Here is a 13,867-nt window from a genome sequence, read left to right as displayed (position 1 = left end):
AATATTTCTGTTTTCATATAGAATAGGTGAAAATTCCCAAGAACAAGACAAAGGTTTTGCATCAATCTATAAAAGGAAATTAGTGTATGTGCAAGAGATCTTACCAAAAAATATAAAGCCAATCGTACAACTGATAACAAACACACTAAGATCCATTAGATAAAGAAAAATAATTTCACAACGGGGGAAAACAAATGCTTAATGTATTATGAAATGTTCAATCTTACTATTGATCAAAAATTGTTAATGGTAATGAAAACAATGAAGAATAATTTATTTATATACTGCAGTAACAATGAAATTTCATGATATTCAGTCTCATAAGAGTTCATGACACTAGTAATCATTCAGTGAAGTATAATTTTAGAGAATTTCTGTGGAAACCAAAGTAATAACTTTTGTCAAAAAATTTAAACTATCTTAAATACCATCTTAGAAATTATTTTGAAGAAATGATTCAAAATTTCAAACATAAAGATAATATTGTGACTTTAATCAATATAAATTTGGAAACAACATAAAAAATAAAACTAAAATATGATTCAACTATTCAATAAAATATTATGCACTGATTAAATACTGTGTTTACACATTTAAAAATGTATATAGTTATTGTCTCTACCTAGTGGGATTATGAATGAATATTTCTGTCCTCCTTATATTTCTGTACCTTACAAAAACTCTTAATTGAATGTGTTCCTTATAGGATGGAAAGAGTTTGCTGACTTTAGTTAGCTAATTAGTGTTAGTCACTCAGTCATGTTTGACTCTTTGCACCCCCGTGGACTGTAGCCTTTCAGGCTCCTCTGTCCATGGAATTCTCCAGACAAGACTACAGGAGTTATCAGCCACTCCATTCTCCAGGGGATCTTCTCAACCCAGGGATAAAACCTGGGTCTCCAGTATTGCAGGCAGATTCTTCACCACCTAAGCTACTAGGGAAGACCTTGCTAACTTTGGTAAACAAAACATTTGTGAAGTGAAATCAAGTGCATTATTAATAGGGAGGTGGAAGAACAGAAGATAAAATGTGGCAAGTTGTATCCAGGTCAAATTCAAGTCTCACTGTAATAGCCAACAGAGAAGACTCCTGTCTGTGGGGCTACATTATGAAGGAGTCACTGGATTCTGTTAACTGTTTCATGATAACTAAGGTCCTAAAAAGAAGTCACTGAGTCAGTGTAAAATACTATTGCATCACTCTCAAAGCCCCTCTAAAATCTCAGCAACATTCACCTGCACTTACTTTCAGAAGTAAGAGCTCATTATAGCACTTGAGAATAGGCCACACACATTTTTTGAGTTTCTGCATTTGAAAAAAAAAAAAAATATATGTATAGGCAATTGGATAGCCTCCACTCATTATTCAAAACTTTAAGCTCTTGCTCCTATAGGGCTTAAGGCTATTGGATGTATATTAATAGTCTCCAGTGTCTGTTTGCAAGAAATATTACCATTTCATTTACAATAGGTATTTTCCGTGTTAATATTTTATATTTTAAAGCTAAATACAGCTTCCAGTTTTGGCTGAGACTAAAAATTGTAGTCACAGTTATCTGAAAATTTCACCTGTATTTTGTTGATTCACAAAATCTTTCTTTGTTTAAAAGTATAGAGTGATTTTAAACAAATTCCTTGTCATTTAAAGTAAGTTTTATCTCTCAAAGCAATCAGGAGATCATGGGACCATCAGCAATTGAACCCTTTATTTTCAGGAAATAGTCAAGATAAATTTAAATATATATATCTGACCTGTGTCACTTGCATTAAGAATATCTGCCATGTCTCTAAACATGTGAAACAGTGTTCATTTCCTTTTAGAATTTATTTTCAGCCTCTTCAGATTAAGCTGACATTAGCATTTGTTGGTAATGTTGTCACCAAAATGTCAAAGATCAGCCAAACATCCTGACATCTGCTCCACAACAATGAGTGGTATCAACCTGGAAAAATGTTGAAATCCTAGCCATCAAGTGGCTTAGTGCCTACTTTGCAATGTGTGTTTTCAGGTTTGTCTCAAAAAAATACCTAGTAAAGCTTTTCAGTTTTCTTCTTTTCTTCCCACAAAGCAGTATGAGCAGTAATTGCCTAAAATATTTGGATATACATTGGCCAAACTTTACTCTGTGGCCAATACATTGGCCAATTGATGATCACCTTTCTATATCTTTCTCCATAAACCTAATAAGAATATAACCAATACACATTGTTACTTCATTGGTATCAATTTCTTCAGAGGCATATTTCTTCTGTACAATGTCATGCCTTTTTTTGACAATTTATCTTTATCTCAAATAAAAGTAAATACTAAAAATTTCTTTAAAAGCATTTTTTTTAAATTACTTTGATTGTTAGTGTATTCTTTATATATTCAACTTATGTCTGTGTGCTGAGTCACTTCAGTCAGGTCCGACTCTTTGTGACCCTGTGGACTGTAACCCACCAGGCTCCTTGGTCCATGGGATTCTCCAGGCAAAAATGCTGGAGTGGGTTACTATGCCCTCCTCCAAGGGACCTTCCCAATCCAGGGATTTAACCTGCATCTCTTATGACTCTTGTATTGGCAGGCATGTCTTTACCACTGGTGCCACCTGGGAAGCCCACTCAATGAACGTTTATAAATATTTCAATTCTGTAAGGTCATTGTAGTGAGGAGGAAAAGGATGCAAAAAAGGAATGAGGGAAGTCCCCTTCACAGACAAACTCATAATGGGAGGAGGCAGATTACAGTGCAATGAGTTCCATGAAAAGGATATTCCCAGAGTGCTCTGGGAGCATATAGCCTGAGGATGTCAAGACTACTTCCCCAGAGAAGGGAGAGCACCAGTTTGCCTTGGAAGAGGAGTAGGAATTTCCTAGAGGGAAAGAAGAAGAAAGTGGAAAAGGGGATCCTCAGAGGAAAGACTTTAAAAGAATATATGAGGTTGCAGAAAAGCTAAAATCTAAGTATGGTTGGAACTTAGAAAATTTGCTTGATATTAATTGATACAGTTGATCTACACATGAACATAGGCAGATTGTCAATACCAAAATCAGATTGATTATATTATTTGCAGCAGAAGATAAACAAGGTCTAACAGTAGAGCAAAAATAAAACCAGCAGCTGACTGTGGCTCAATCATGAGCTCCCTATGGCAAGATTCAGACGTAAATTGAAGAAAGTAGGGAGAACAACTAGGCCAAAAAATCAAATAACTTATGATTACAAAGTGGAAGTGATAAATAGATTCAAGGGATTAGCTCTGATAGAGTGCCTGAAGAACTACAGACAGAATTTCATAACACTGTGCAGGAGTTGGTGATCAAAACCACCCCCAAGAAAAAGAAATGCAACAAGGTTGTCTGAGGAGGCCCTACAAATAGCTGAGAAAAGAAGAGATGTGAAAGGCAAAGGAGAAAAGGAAAGATACATCCATCTGAATGCAGAGTACCATAGAAAAGTGAGGAGCGATAAGAAAGCCTTTCTCAGTGATCAGTGCAAAGAAATTTAGGGAAAAAATAGAATGGGAAAGACTAGAGATGTCTTGAAGAAAATTAGAGATATCAAGGGAACATTTCATGCAAAGATGGACACAATAAAGGACAGAAATGGTACAGAAGCAGAAGATGTTAAGAAGAAGTGACAAGAATACACAGAACTGTACCAAAAAAATGTCTTAATGACCTGGATAACCATGATGGTGTGGTCACTCACCTCGAGCAAGACATCCTGGAGTGTTAAGTCAAGAGGGCCCTGGTAAGCATTACGGTGAACAAAACTAATGGAAGTGATGGAATTTTAGCTGAGCTATTTCAATTCTTAAAAGATGATGCTGTTAAAGTGTTGCACTCAATATGCCAGCAAATTTGAAAAACTCAGCAGTGGTCACAGGACTGGAAAAGTTCAGCCTTCATTCCAATCCCGAACAAGGGCAATGCCAGAGAACATTCAAGCTACCATGAATTGCACTCATTCCACATGCTAGCAAAGCAGTGCTCAAAATTCTTAGAGCTAGACTTCAACAGTATGTGAACGGAGAACTTCCAGATGAACAAGCTGGATTTAGAAAAGGCAGAAGAAACAGAGATCAAATCGCCAAACATCCTTCAGATCATAGAAAGAGCAAAGGAATTCCATAAAAACATCTGCTTCTGTTTCATTGACTACCCCAAAACTTTTGACTGTGTGGATCACAACAAGCTGTTGAAAATTCTTGGTGAAAGTGAAAGTTGCTGAGTCATGTTCAACTCTTTGCAACCCCATAGACTATACAGTCCGTGGAATTCTTCAGGCCAGAATGCTGGAGTGGGTAGCCTTTCCTTTCCCCAGGGGATCTTCCCAACCCAGGAATCGAGTCCAGATCTCCCACATTGCAGATGGGTTCTTTACCAGCTGAACCACAAGGGAAACCCAGAAAAGATGGGAATAATGACCACCTTACCTGACTGAGAAATCTGTATGCAAGTCAAGAAGAAACAATTAGAACCAGAAATAGAACAATGGACTGGTTTCAAATTAGGAAAGGAGTATGTCAAGGCTGTAAATTGTCACCTGCTTACTTAATTTCTATGCAGAGTACATCATGTGAAATGTTGGGCTGGATAAAGCAAAAACTGGAACTAAGATTGCTTGGAGAAATACCAACAAATTCAGATAAACAGATGACACCATCCTAATGGCAGAAAGTGAAGAGGAACTAAAGAGCTTCTTAATAAAGGTGAAAGAGGAGACTGAAAAAGCTGGCAGAAAACTTCACATTCAAAAAACTAAGATCATGACATCTGGTCCCATCACTTCATGGCAAATAGATGGGGAAACAATGGAAACAGTGACAGACTTTACTTTCTTGGACTCCGGAATCACTGCAAATGATAACAAAAGCTATGACAAACCTAGATAGTGTATTAAAATGCAGAGATATCTCTTTGCCAGCAAAGGTTCATATAGTTTCCAGTAGTCATGGTTGGATGTGAGAGCTGGACCATAAAGAACGTTGAATGCCAAAGAATCGATGCTTTTGAGCTGTGGTGTTGGAGAAGACTCTTGAGAGTCTCTTGAACTGCAAGGAGATCAAACTAGTCAATCCTAAAGGAAACAACTCTGAATACTCACTGGAAGAACTGATGGCTGAAGCTGACTTTGGCCACCTAATGTGAAGAGCTGACTCATTGGAAAAGACCATGATCCTGGAAAAGATTGAGAGCAGGAGAAGGGAATGACAGAAAATGAGATGGTTGGATGTTATCGCAGAAACAATGGACAACAGTGTGAACTAAGTCCAGGAGATACTGAAGAACATGGAAGCCTGGCATGCTTCTGTCCACGGGATTGCAAAGAGTAGGACACAGCTGGGTAGCTGAACAATAACAATGGTTGGAACTTAAAAAAGTTGCTTGATATTAATCAACACAATTGCCTTTATATAGGAGTTATTATTGCTTCTTTTTTTGAAAGTGAAGCTTTTTGATCATACTAAAGCTTCCTCAAACTTTTTCGGGAGAAACTCTTTCCTTCCTTTAGTGCCTTACATACACATATTTCTTTGGAAATCCTCCAGTTCACTAAGCTTCTTGTCTTCCCTTTCATTTTGATTGGAACTCTGCTCTCCTGGTTCTTCACATGCTTGGCTTCCTCTCATCATGGATTTACATGTCCCTGAAGTAGCAACAGATTACTCTCTCTCAGGTAACCATACTTTTTTTTTCATCATAGCAACCATCACTTTTTGAGGTTATCTTGTCTATTTCTTATTTACTCATTATTTGTCAGTTGTTACCTAGATATAAAATTTGTAAAGTCAAAATACTAATTCAGGATTCAACACTAAAACCATCCCATATAAAGCAAAGATAAAAGATAAGCACATAGTAGGCATTATATGAATATGTTTAAATTTAAAAAATGCAAATGGAAAAGCAGATGGAATGTATAAGCTAAGAAAAATCAGTCAAATAATGAGCACATTTAATATGTTAGCATCAAATTTGCATTCTCCCTCCATGACTTTTTAAGATTGGACTTTATCAAAGAGCCCATAGTAAAAGAGAATGGAGGGACTTTGCAGGAAGGAAAATGGAGGTCTTATGTTTTGAAATGCAGTTAAGAGTTATTAATATGTATGTATTAAAATTTATTTCCCCCTCTCTTATATTCAAAGATGGGTGAAACCTGGTGATGTTGCTTTTATATTAACTATACTTATATCACCAAATATTTCAAGATTCAAATGAAAAATAAGTATAAAAATATCATAAAATGTAAAATATTGCATTTCTTGTCTTCTAGTAGTGAAAGAAATAAAATACAGATTATTGTGGGGTAGAAAGGAAAAAAATTAAGATACCAATTAAATAGATTTCTACTGTTATATTTTCCATTATCATCTGGCTCTATGAATTTCATCAGGGAAACAATAAGTAACAGAATTATAAGAAATATATCTCTTGTTGATCTTCAGAAAAGTGATTGTATCATGATGAAAATAGTGTTCTTTTTTAAATGTCACACATAATCGTGCATAACTGAAGTAAATGAGCTAGTAAATGGGTTGGCACTAATAATTATACTGACATGCATGCAATATCAAATATTGACTAATAAAATGATAGATAGTTTTTAGATAATTAAATTTAAAATTATGAAAGGACTTTGAACAAATGTGACTTGTAGCTTTTATCATGCTTAAGTACATGCTAATATAGCAATAATTTATTTCATAAATAAAACCATGAATACATGTGCAAAGTAAAATAATTTCAATAAGAATATTAGTATCAGCAGGCTTTAGATGTCAATCATTTTTAAAAGTATGGTTTATTTTTGTGGATATTGTTACATTTTATATATGATTTCTTACTTCCTTTAAGCTTCAGAATTAATTAAGCTTCTAGTCTTGTTGCATATTTACAAATCACTTTCTGGAGCTCTATCAGTAAAAGTTTTGAAACAAATAAAAAAATGGAAAATATTTTTAAGGTAGAAGACAACAGCAAAAGGGAAAATAAGCACAACCAAGAGGAGCATAAACAGACATCACTATTCAAAGCAATCTGTTATCTTTGTTGGGATATTGGAACTGACAAAGGGAAAATCTGAAGAAATAAGAATATGACCTTTAATTAATACTAATGTATCAATATTGCCCCAATTGTGGGAATGAACCTTACTAACTAAAGAAAAATGTTAATAATGGAGAAAATGTGGACTGGGGCATACATGAACTCTGTTGTATTTGCAATAATTTTGTAAATCTGTAGCTATTCTAAAGTGAAAAGTTTATTTAAAATATATTCATGGTTTTAAAAGCATTATTATCTATCTTCTCATTAACAGGTCAAAAATATTTGGTGAGAGATAGACTAGCAACTTTCAATCTTCATTCTATTCTTCTTAACAAAATTTCTCTTTATAAATAAAGAACATTGAAGTTATTTTCCCAGTGAGTAGTAGGTGTATGGATAAGAATTTTGAAATCTGTTATTGAACTTTTAATCTCAGAGAGCTACTGATAATGAAACATACATGTGCACACATAGTACAATGCATGTATTTTTAGGAAGACCCTCTATTTCCCTTACTGAGTTATATATCATAGGATTGCCTGAAACCCTGGCTTCAAATGATTAGATAGGTGTGGAAATCTGATCAAGGAAAATCCATCTGTATTCTGCCCAATGAATAAGGTAGTGACCTAGTTCAACAATGTAAGCAGAGCCAAACAGATCTCCCCTTTCAAGAATAATTGACTTTGAAGTGAAGATAACATTTGCACTTCCAGCTGTGGCAAAAATAATGCACCCTAAGTTGCCACAACGTGGTAAAACCTGGGTAATCATTTTGGGATATAGAGGAGAAAAGCAATCAAGAAAACCTAAATGCAAAAAGAAGTGAATAAAATAGATGCAAGAAACCTGTGGACATCCATAGGAGATGAGGAATAGAGGAGAAAAAGAGAAGAAGAAAAAAAAAATAAGAAGCAGAATCTGCTTTTGAGAGAATGGCATCCTATGCCAACAGTTCTCTCTGTGTTTCTGCTTTGAACGCAGTAAGGACTGGTTGTATTTTTATTTCTGTCTTTGTCTCATTTGCTTAAAATATAACCCTCTTTCTTAGATTAAGTAGAGGTCATTCTTGTGAAATTATCATCAAAAGAACCCATTTAAGACAGACACCAGGTTTATAATAGTCACTATGCCTGCCTGTTGGAGTCCCTCTCTACCCATGACACTTCATTATTTCCAACATCACCAGCTGGTTTTTGGGTTCTTTTAGAAACAAAAATTGCCAGCATTTGATCAGAACCTTTAAGACAAGCTTTGGGTTTAAATTTGTAACATTGCAGTTTTCAAAAGTTACATTACCCTCTGAACTATTTTTAAATAATCTTGTCAAAAGACGACTTTGTCATTACTGAATATATTAGTGTTAAAGTTAAGATTAAAAAGGCATTGGCCTTTATAGTTATTCTTCATCAATGAGCTAATTATTTATCATTTTTTATTGAGCTATATATATAGATCAGTTACATCTAAGACATTGAGAGACAGAAAAATCCTAGATCATCAGAGAATAAATATTTCTAGATGCTACTATAGAAATCTTAATATTGTACACATCACGTCTCTTTCTGTAATTAAATTGTATCACTTTTCTTTTCTTTTGACAAATCTCTAAATTTCATGAGGTCAATAATGTTTTGTTTACCATTATATCTTCAGAACCTAGAACAGTAATTGGTATATAGTTGCTGAAAAAAAATATCGAATGAATAAAGAAAAAGTAGAAAGACAGTCATTTCTTTAGCCACACCAAGAACAAAAACCATAAATAAACAATAAAAAGATGTCAGAAAACAATGAAATAATTACTGTAAAGTGAGGAGAAAAATAATTTTATTATTTGCCTCATGAAATCATATTTCAAGATTGAGAAATCTATACATACTTTTCTTAATGTATATATTCTATTGAAGTAGAGTTGACTTACAATGTTTCAGAAGCACATCGAGGTGATATAGTTATACATATACATATAAATATTTTTGAAATTATTTTCCATTATAGCTTATTTCAAGATATTGATTATAGTTCACTGTGCTATACAGTAAATCTTTGTTGTTTGTTGCATATCTATTAATTAGAAATCTAGCATACTATTTATACTTAGTCAGGTGGAATCAAATGAAAGGAAAGTTTGTTAGCCAAAATTTCATAAGTTTTCTAAACTATATATATATGATATGTTATTTATATGTATTAATTAAAACAGAGTTTGCAAAACATGGAAACAATATGAAGAAGCTCCAAAAAGATGTATTTCAGGAATAAGAAAAATTATCTCTAAATAAAATCTGAGGGGTAAGAAAGAATACTGAGGGGAAAGAAGTGGTAGACTTGGAGATAAATCTAAGTCAATATTAGAATTTTCTAACTTGTGAGATCTTAAAACAAGAGAAATAAATGCAGGGAAACAGCACATAACAAGTAAAGTGTTAAGTCAATCAGTCATGTTCTGCTCTTTTAGACTCCACAGACAAAAAAAAAAAAAAAGAGTACATTACCAGGCTCCTCTGGCCACTGAATCATCCAGGCAAGAATTATTCCATAGTCTTTTCAATTTTTCAGAGTAATATAAAGATATGTAATATATTATCAAGATATGAAGTAATATAAAGATATATTACTAGTCCCTGATAAATCTATATACTTGTTAAAGTTTAAAGATTCACAATAACAAACAGAAAAATAGACTCAAAATAAGTTTATTAGATAGGAATGTAATCACAATAAATTTGAATGATTAATAATATGCCAAAATGGCCCAATGGCAAAAACTGCAGCTATGTACCATTCATAAGGGCAATCTAGAATAGTAAAGCTATTACTTTTATTATAATAAAAATAACAGATATGCCACTTGCCACAGAAAATGCTAGTAGGGAATACTTTAAATAGTTTTTTTTTTCAGTTTGTCTTAGTAACTGAACACTGATTTTCTTCCGAATGGCAGTTTGTCAGTCTTAGAACTGCATTTTCCCTGCTCCCTTGCAGTAAATGTAACCAATGAAGCTGAACTGGTGGCTTCGAGGAAATCTCTTGACTGGAGATCCCCTCAGCTGGGAGGAAGACTCATTCTGCACTCCTCATATTTCCCTTCTCTGCCGCCTGGGGTGTGGATAGGAGGTGAAGGTGAAAATTAGAGAATCGTGATAAAGATGGCATAGAGAGAGAGATATGGCATAGACTTCAATGGCAACTGTGACTCTGTCATTTCAGTTTGGGTTGCCTCTCTCCAGACTTCATTTTTGTAGGAGAAAAAAGAAATCTTGCGGTTCACTTTGGGTCTTTGGTTACATACAACTGTGCTAAATCTTAAGTGACATATCACCAAAATGATAATCAAAAGAGGGCTGATGTGACTAATTGTGATCAGATGAGTCTGACTACTCCATTCAAGCAAAATAAATCACTCCCTCGATAGTGACTTAAAACATTTTATTTTTGTATTCTGTGGGTCGGTAATCGGAACAGTGCACAGGGACAGTGTTTCTGATTTTTACCATCTGGGCCGCTGGCTGGGAATTCTGAAAGTCTGGGGCTGATCCAGTGTAAGGGGTAAGAATCATCTGGAAGAGCCTTTCTCCCCAGGCTTGCTCTCCACCAGCTCTCACCTTGGACCTGACCTCCACGTGGCCTCCTCACCTTCTTCAGTCACATGGTCTCCTTGGTGTTCGTCACAGCTCGGCAGGCGAGAGGAAGCATCACTGCCCTTATCAACCAGGCTTGCGAGGCACAGAGGATTATTACTACCTCCTCCTTACCCACAGATTTCCCAGATTCAGGAGGCGGGAACAAACCCGTGCCTTCAAGGGAGGGAGAGTGGCTGGGGGTTGGGAGGTCTTGCTGCGGCCACACAGAGAAGGTAGGTAAGTGGAATCATGATGTGGTCGCGAAACAGGCAAGTTATATAAAAGACACAGCACTTCGAATCTCTTTAAAATGAACAATATAGCTTTAACAGCGAAGAAGAAAAACCGATGAAACATGGAAAAATGGACAAATCCACAAATTTAAAAACATCTCTCAGTAAACTATAAATCAGATCGAAAAATAAATCAGAATAATAGAGATTTGAGCAACATAATTAACAAGCTTTAAAAAGTGTATGCAAATAGAACATTGCACAATATTGGGGAATTAACGTTCTTCTCAAAGACACAAAAGATGGAATATACACTTGGCCAGAAAACCAAAAAAAAATTAAATAGATCTCTTTACTGCAGATCATATTCTTAGTTCAAAAGTAATTCAGTCTGAGAAAACAACAAAAAGAGAAAGTCATCAGGTTATAAGTTAAAAATAAAATTCAAAAGAATTTGCACGTTAAGGAAAACATTCTACAGAACTTTTTTTTAAAATTAGAAATAAAAATTTTTAAAAACTACATCATAATTTTGGGATTCAGCTAAGAATCAATGTTATATTTAAAATCTTTTGGTAATTAAAAGATAGAATACAAATCAAGTAACTAAATCATCTAACAGATATTAAAGGACAACAAAATAAAAACACACAAAAGAAATAATCATGTGAGAAGAAGTAATTAACAAATTATGATTTAATATTATAGCAAAACAAATTTAACAAACCACTTGAGTTGTAAAAAGTCTAATAGAATTGTCAAACCTATGCCAAGATTAATACAGAAGCAGAATTGCAAAAGGGTGTGTGTGTGTGTGTGTGTGTGTGTGTGTGTGTGTGTGTGTTTGAGCAAGAGAGAGGGACAAAGAGAGAGGAAAGAAGGGAGGGAGGGAGAGAATGAAGGAGTGCAGAAGAGCATTAAAGAATGCAAAAAGATCTATATCTATAGATGTAGCAGAGATCAAACAATAAATAAGAGATTTCAATTTCATACCACAAATTTAACAGAGGTTAAACAAAATGAACCTATGCTTATAAATAAAGTAGAAGAATAAACCCTGAATAATTCCATTAAAAATTAAAGTGATAAAAATTCTATAAAAATCTTCAAGTTCAGATATAAAATATTATTGAAAAACCTTAATACATAAATGGTAATATATCATTCCTTCTCAAATATGTCAACAGATTCAATGAATTTCTTGTTTCAGCAATATTTATATTTGTTGAGGGGTTTATTTTTTGGTTTGGGATGACTTGACATGTTAATTCTAAATGTTAATAGCAGAAAAATAAAATATATATATAATCAAGAGCCTCATAAAAAAGAAAAACACGTTGGACAAACCTGAATTAATAGTTAGTAAGATTTATGAGTCAACATAGCAAAGCCAAAGTCATATTCAGTACAAAAAAGACAAGCAATGGGGTAGACAAAATACATTACAGATCACTGTTGAAGAATGGGCTATCCAACTGGTGTTGGAAAAGCTGACTATTCATGTGAGAAGAACTATAATGCCTACGTCATACCATTCTCAAAATTTAATTTGCAAAGGTGATATAAGGAAACCATATAACGGAATATAAAACTATTTCCAAGACATGAAAGTATAAATCACAAACAAAAACATTGATAAAGCCTAAGCTAAATTGAGAGCTCACTTAATCAAAAATTAGAGAAAAGGGACACTGAAAAGCAAAGCCACAAACTAAGGGCAAAAATCCTGAAGTTCTTAGAGCAAAATAATCGGCCTTCAAGTGTTGGAAAATATGATCACCCTCACAGGAGGATACAAAGTAAAACCACAATGAGATATAATTATGTTCCCAACATTGGCAAAAAAAATTTTTTTAAATCACACCCAGCTTTAGTAAAAATGCAGAACACAGGAATTTTCATCCAGAATTTTTCACATTCTGCTGGTAGTAGCATAAATGCATCCAGTATTCTTTGAAACAATTCAATATTATAAAAATGCATTGAGACATTTGCATACCTGATGAATCAACATTTCCACTCACATGTGTGTACCAAGAAATAGATACAGAAATTTTGATATTAATATTGCTTAAAATAGGAAAAAGAAAGAAGAAATATAGAAAAAAGAATGACAGTAAGGAAGGGACAGAAGAAAAAAATAAAGGAAAAAGCATAGAATAATCTAAAATTCCATTAACAGTGAAACGGGTAAGTAAAAATCATAGCAAGCTTCATGGCTTCAAGCTTCATAGCAAGCTTACAGAACTAGAATGACACATATTAACACGTTTAAATTACACAAGCTAAAAATGGTTTGAAAAAGCAAGTTTTATCTCAGCTTGATTTGCATTTGGGAAATAATAAAAATACTATTTATGCTGGAGAATGCCTGGGTGCAAAGGTGCAAGAAATACATTGGGAAAGAGAATACAGAGGCTATATATAATATAGAGGCTTCATTGATTTAGCTTAGGCTTTATCAATGTTTTTGTTTGTGATTTATACTTTCATGTCTTGGAAATAGTTTTATATTCTGTTATTATATGGTTTCCTCATATCACCTTTGCAAATTAAATTTTGAGAATGGTATGAGGTAGGCATTATAGTTCTCACGTGAATAGTCAGCTTTTCCAACACTAGTTATCAGTAGTGTACATGTTATTCAATTTTTTATTATTCTTTAAGCTTGACAATTTTGCATCAATCATTTTATTATAAAAATTATAATTAACTCAAGGCATCAATAATTTTATCAATGTGATAGCTTACAGAAGGTTTCAATAATTACAAACCCACATGCTTACACTATGTTGCTCAGTTTCTCGATGGGTTTTCAAATGGTATAGAGCTAATAGTGATTGAAATTAAAGCATCCATATGATTTTCTGTCTGTTTTCTGATAAATTTGTATTCTTTTAAGCCAGTGGCCCCCCAATCTTTTTGGCACCAGGAACCAGTTTGATGGAAGACAATTTTTCCATGGAC

Source organism: Dama dama, chromosome 30 (assembly GCF_033118175.1).
Source record: "Dama dama isolate Ldn47 chromosome 30, ASM3311817v1, whole genome shotgun sequence".
NCBI lineage: Eukaryota > Metazoa > Chordata > Mammalia > Artiodactyla > Cervidae > Dama > Dama dama.
The sequence above is the reverse complement of the archived record's forward strand: the minus strand, read 5'-3'. Positions refer to the sequence as shown.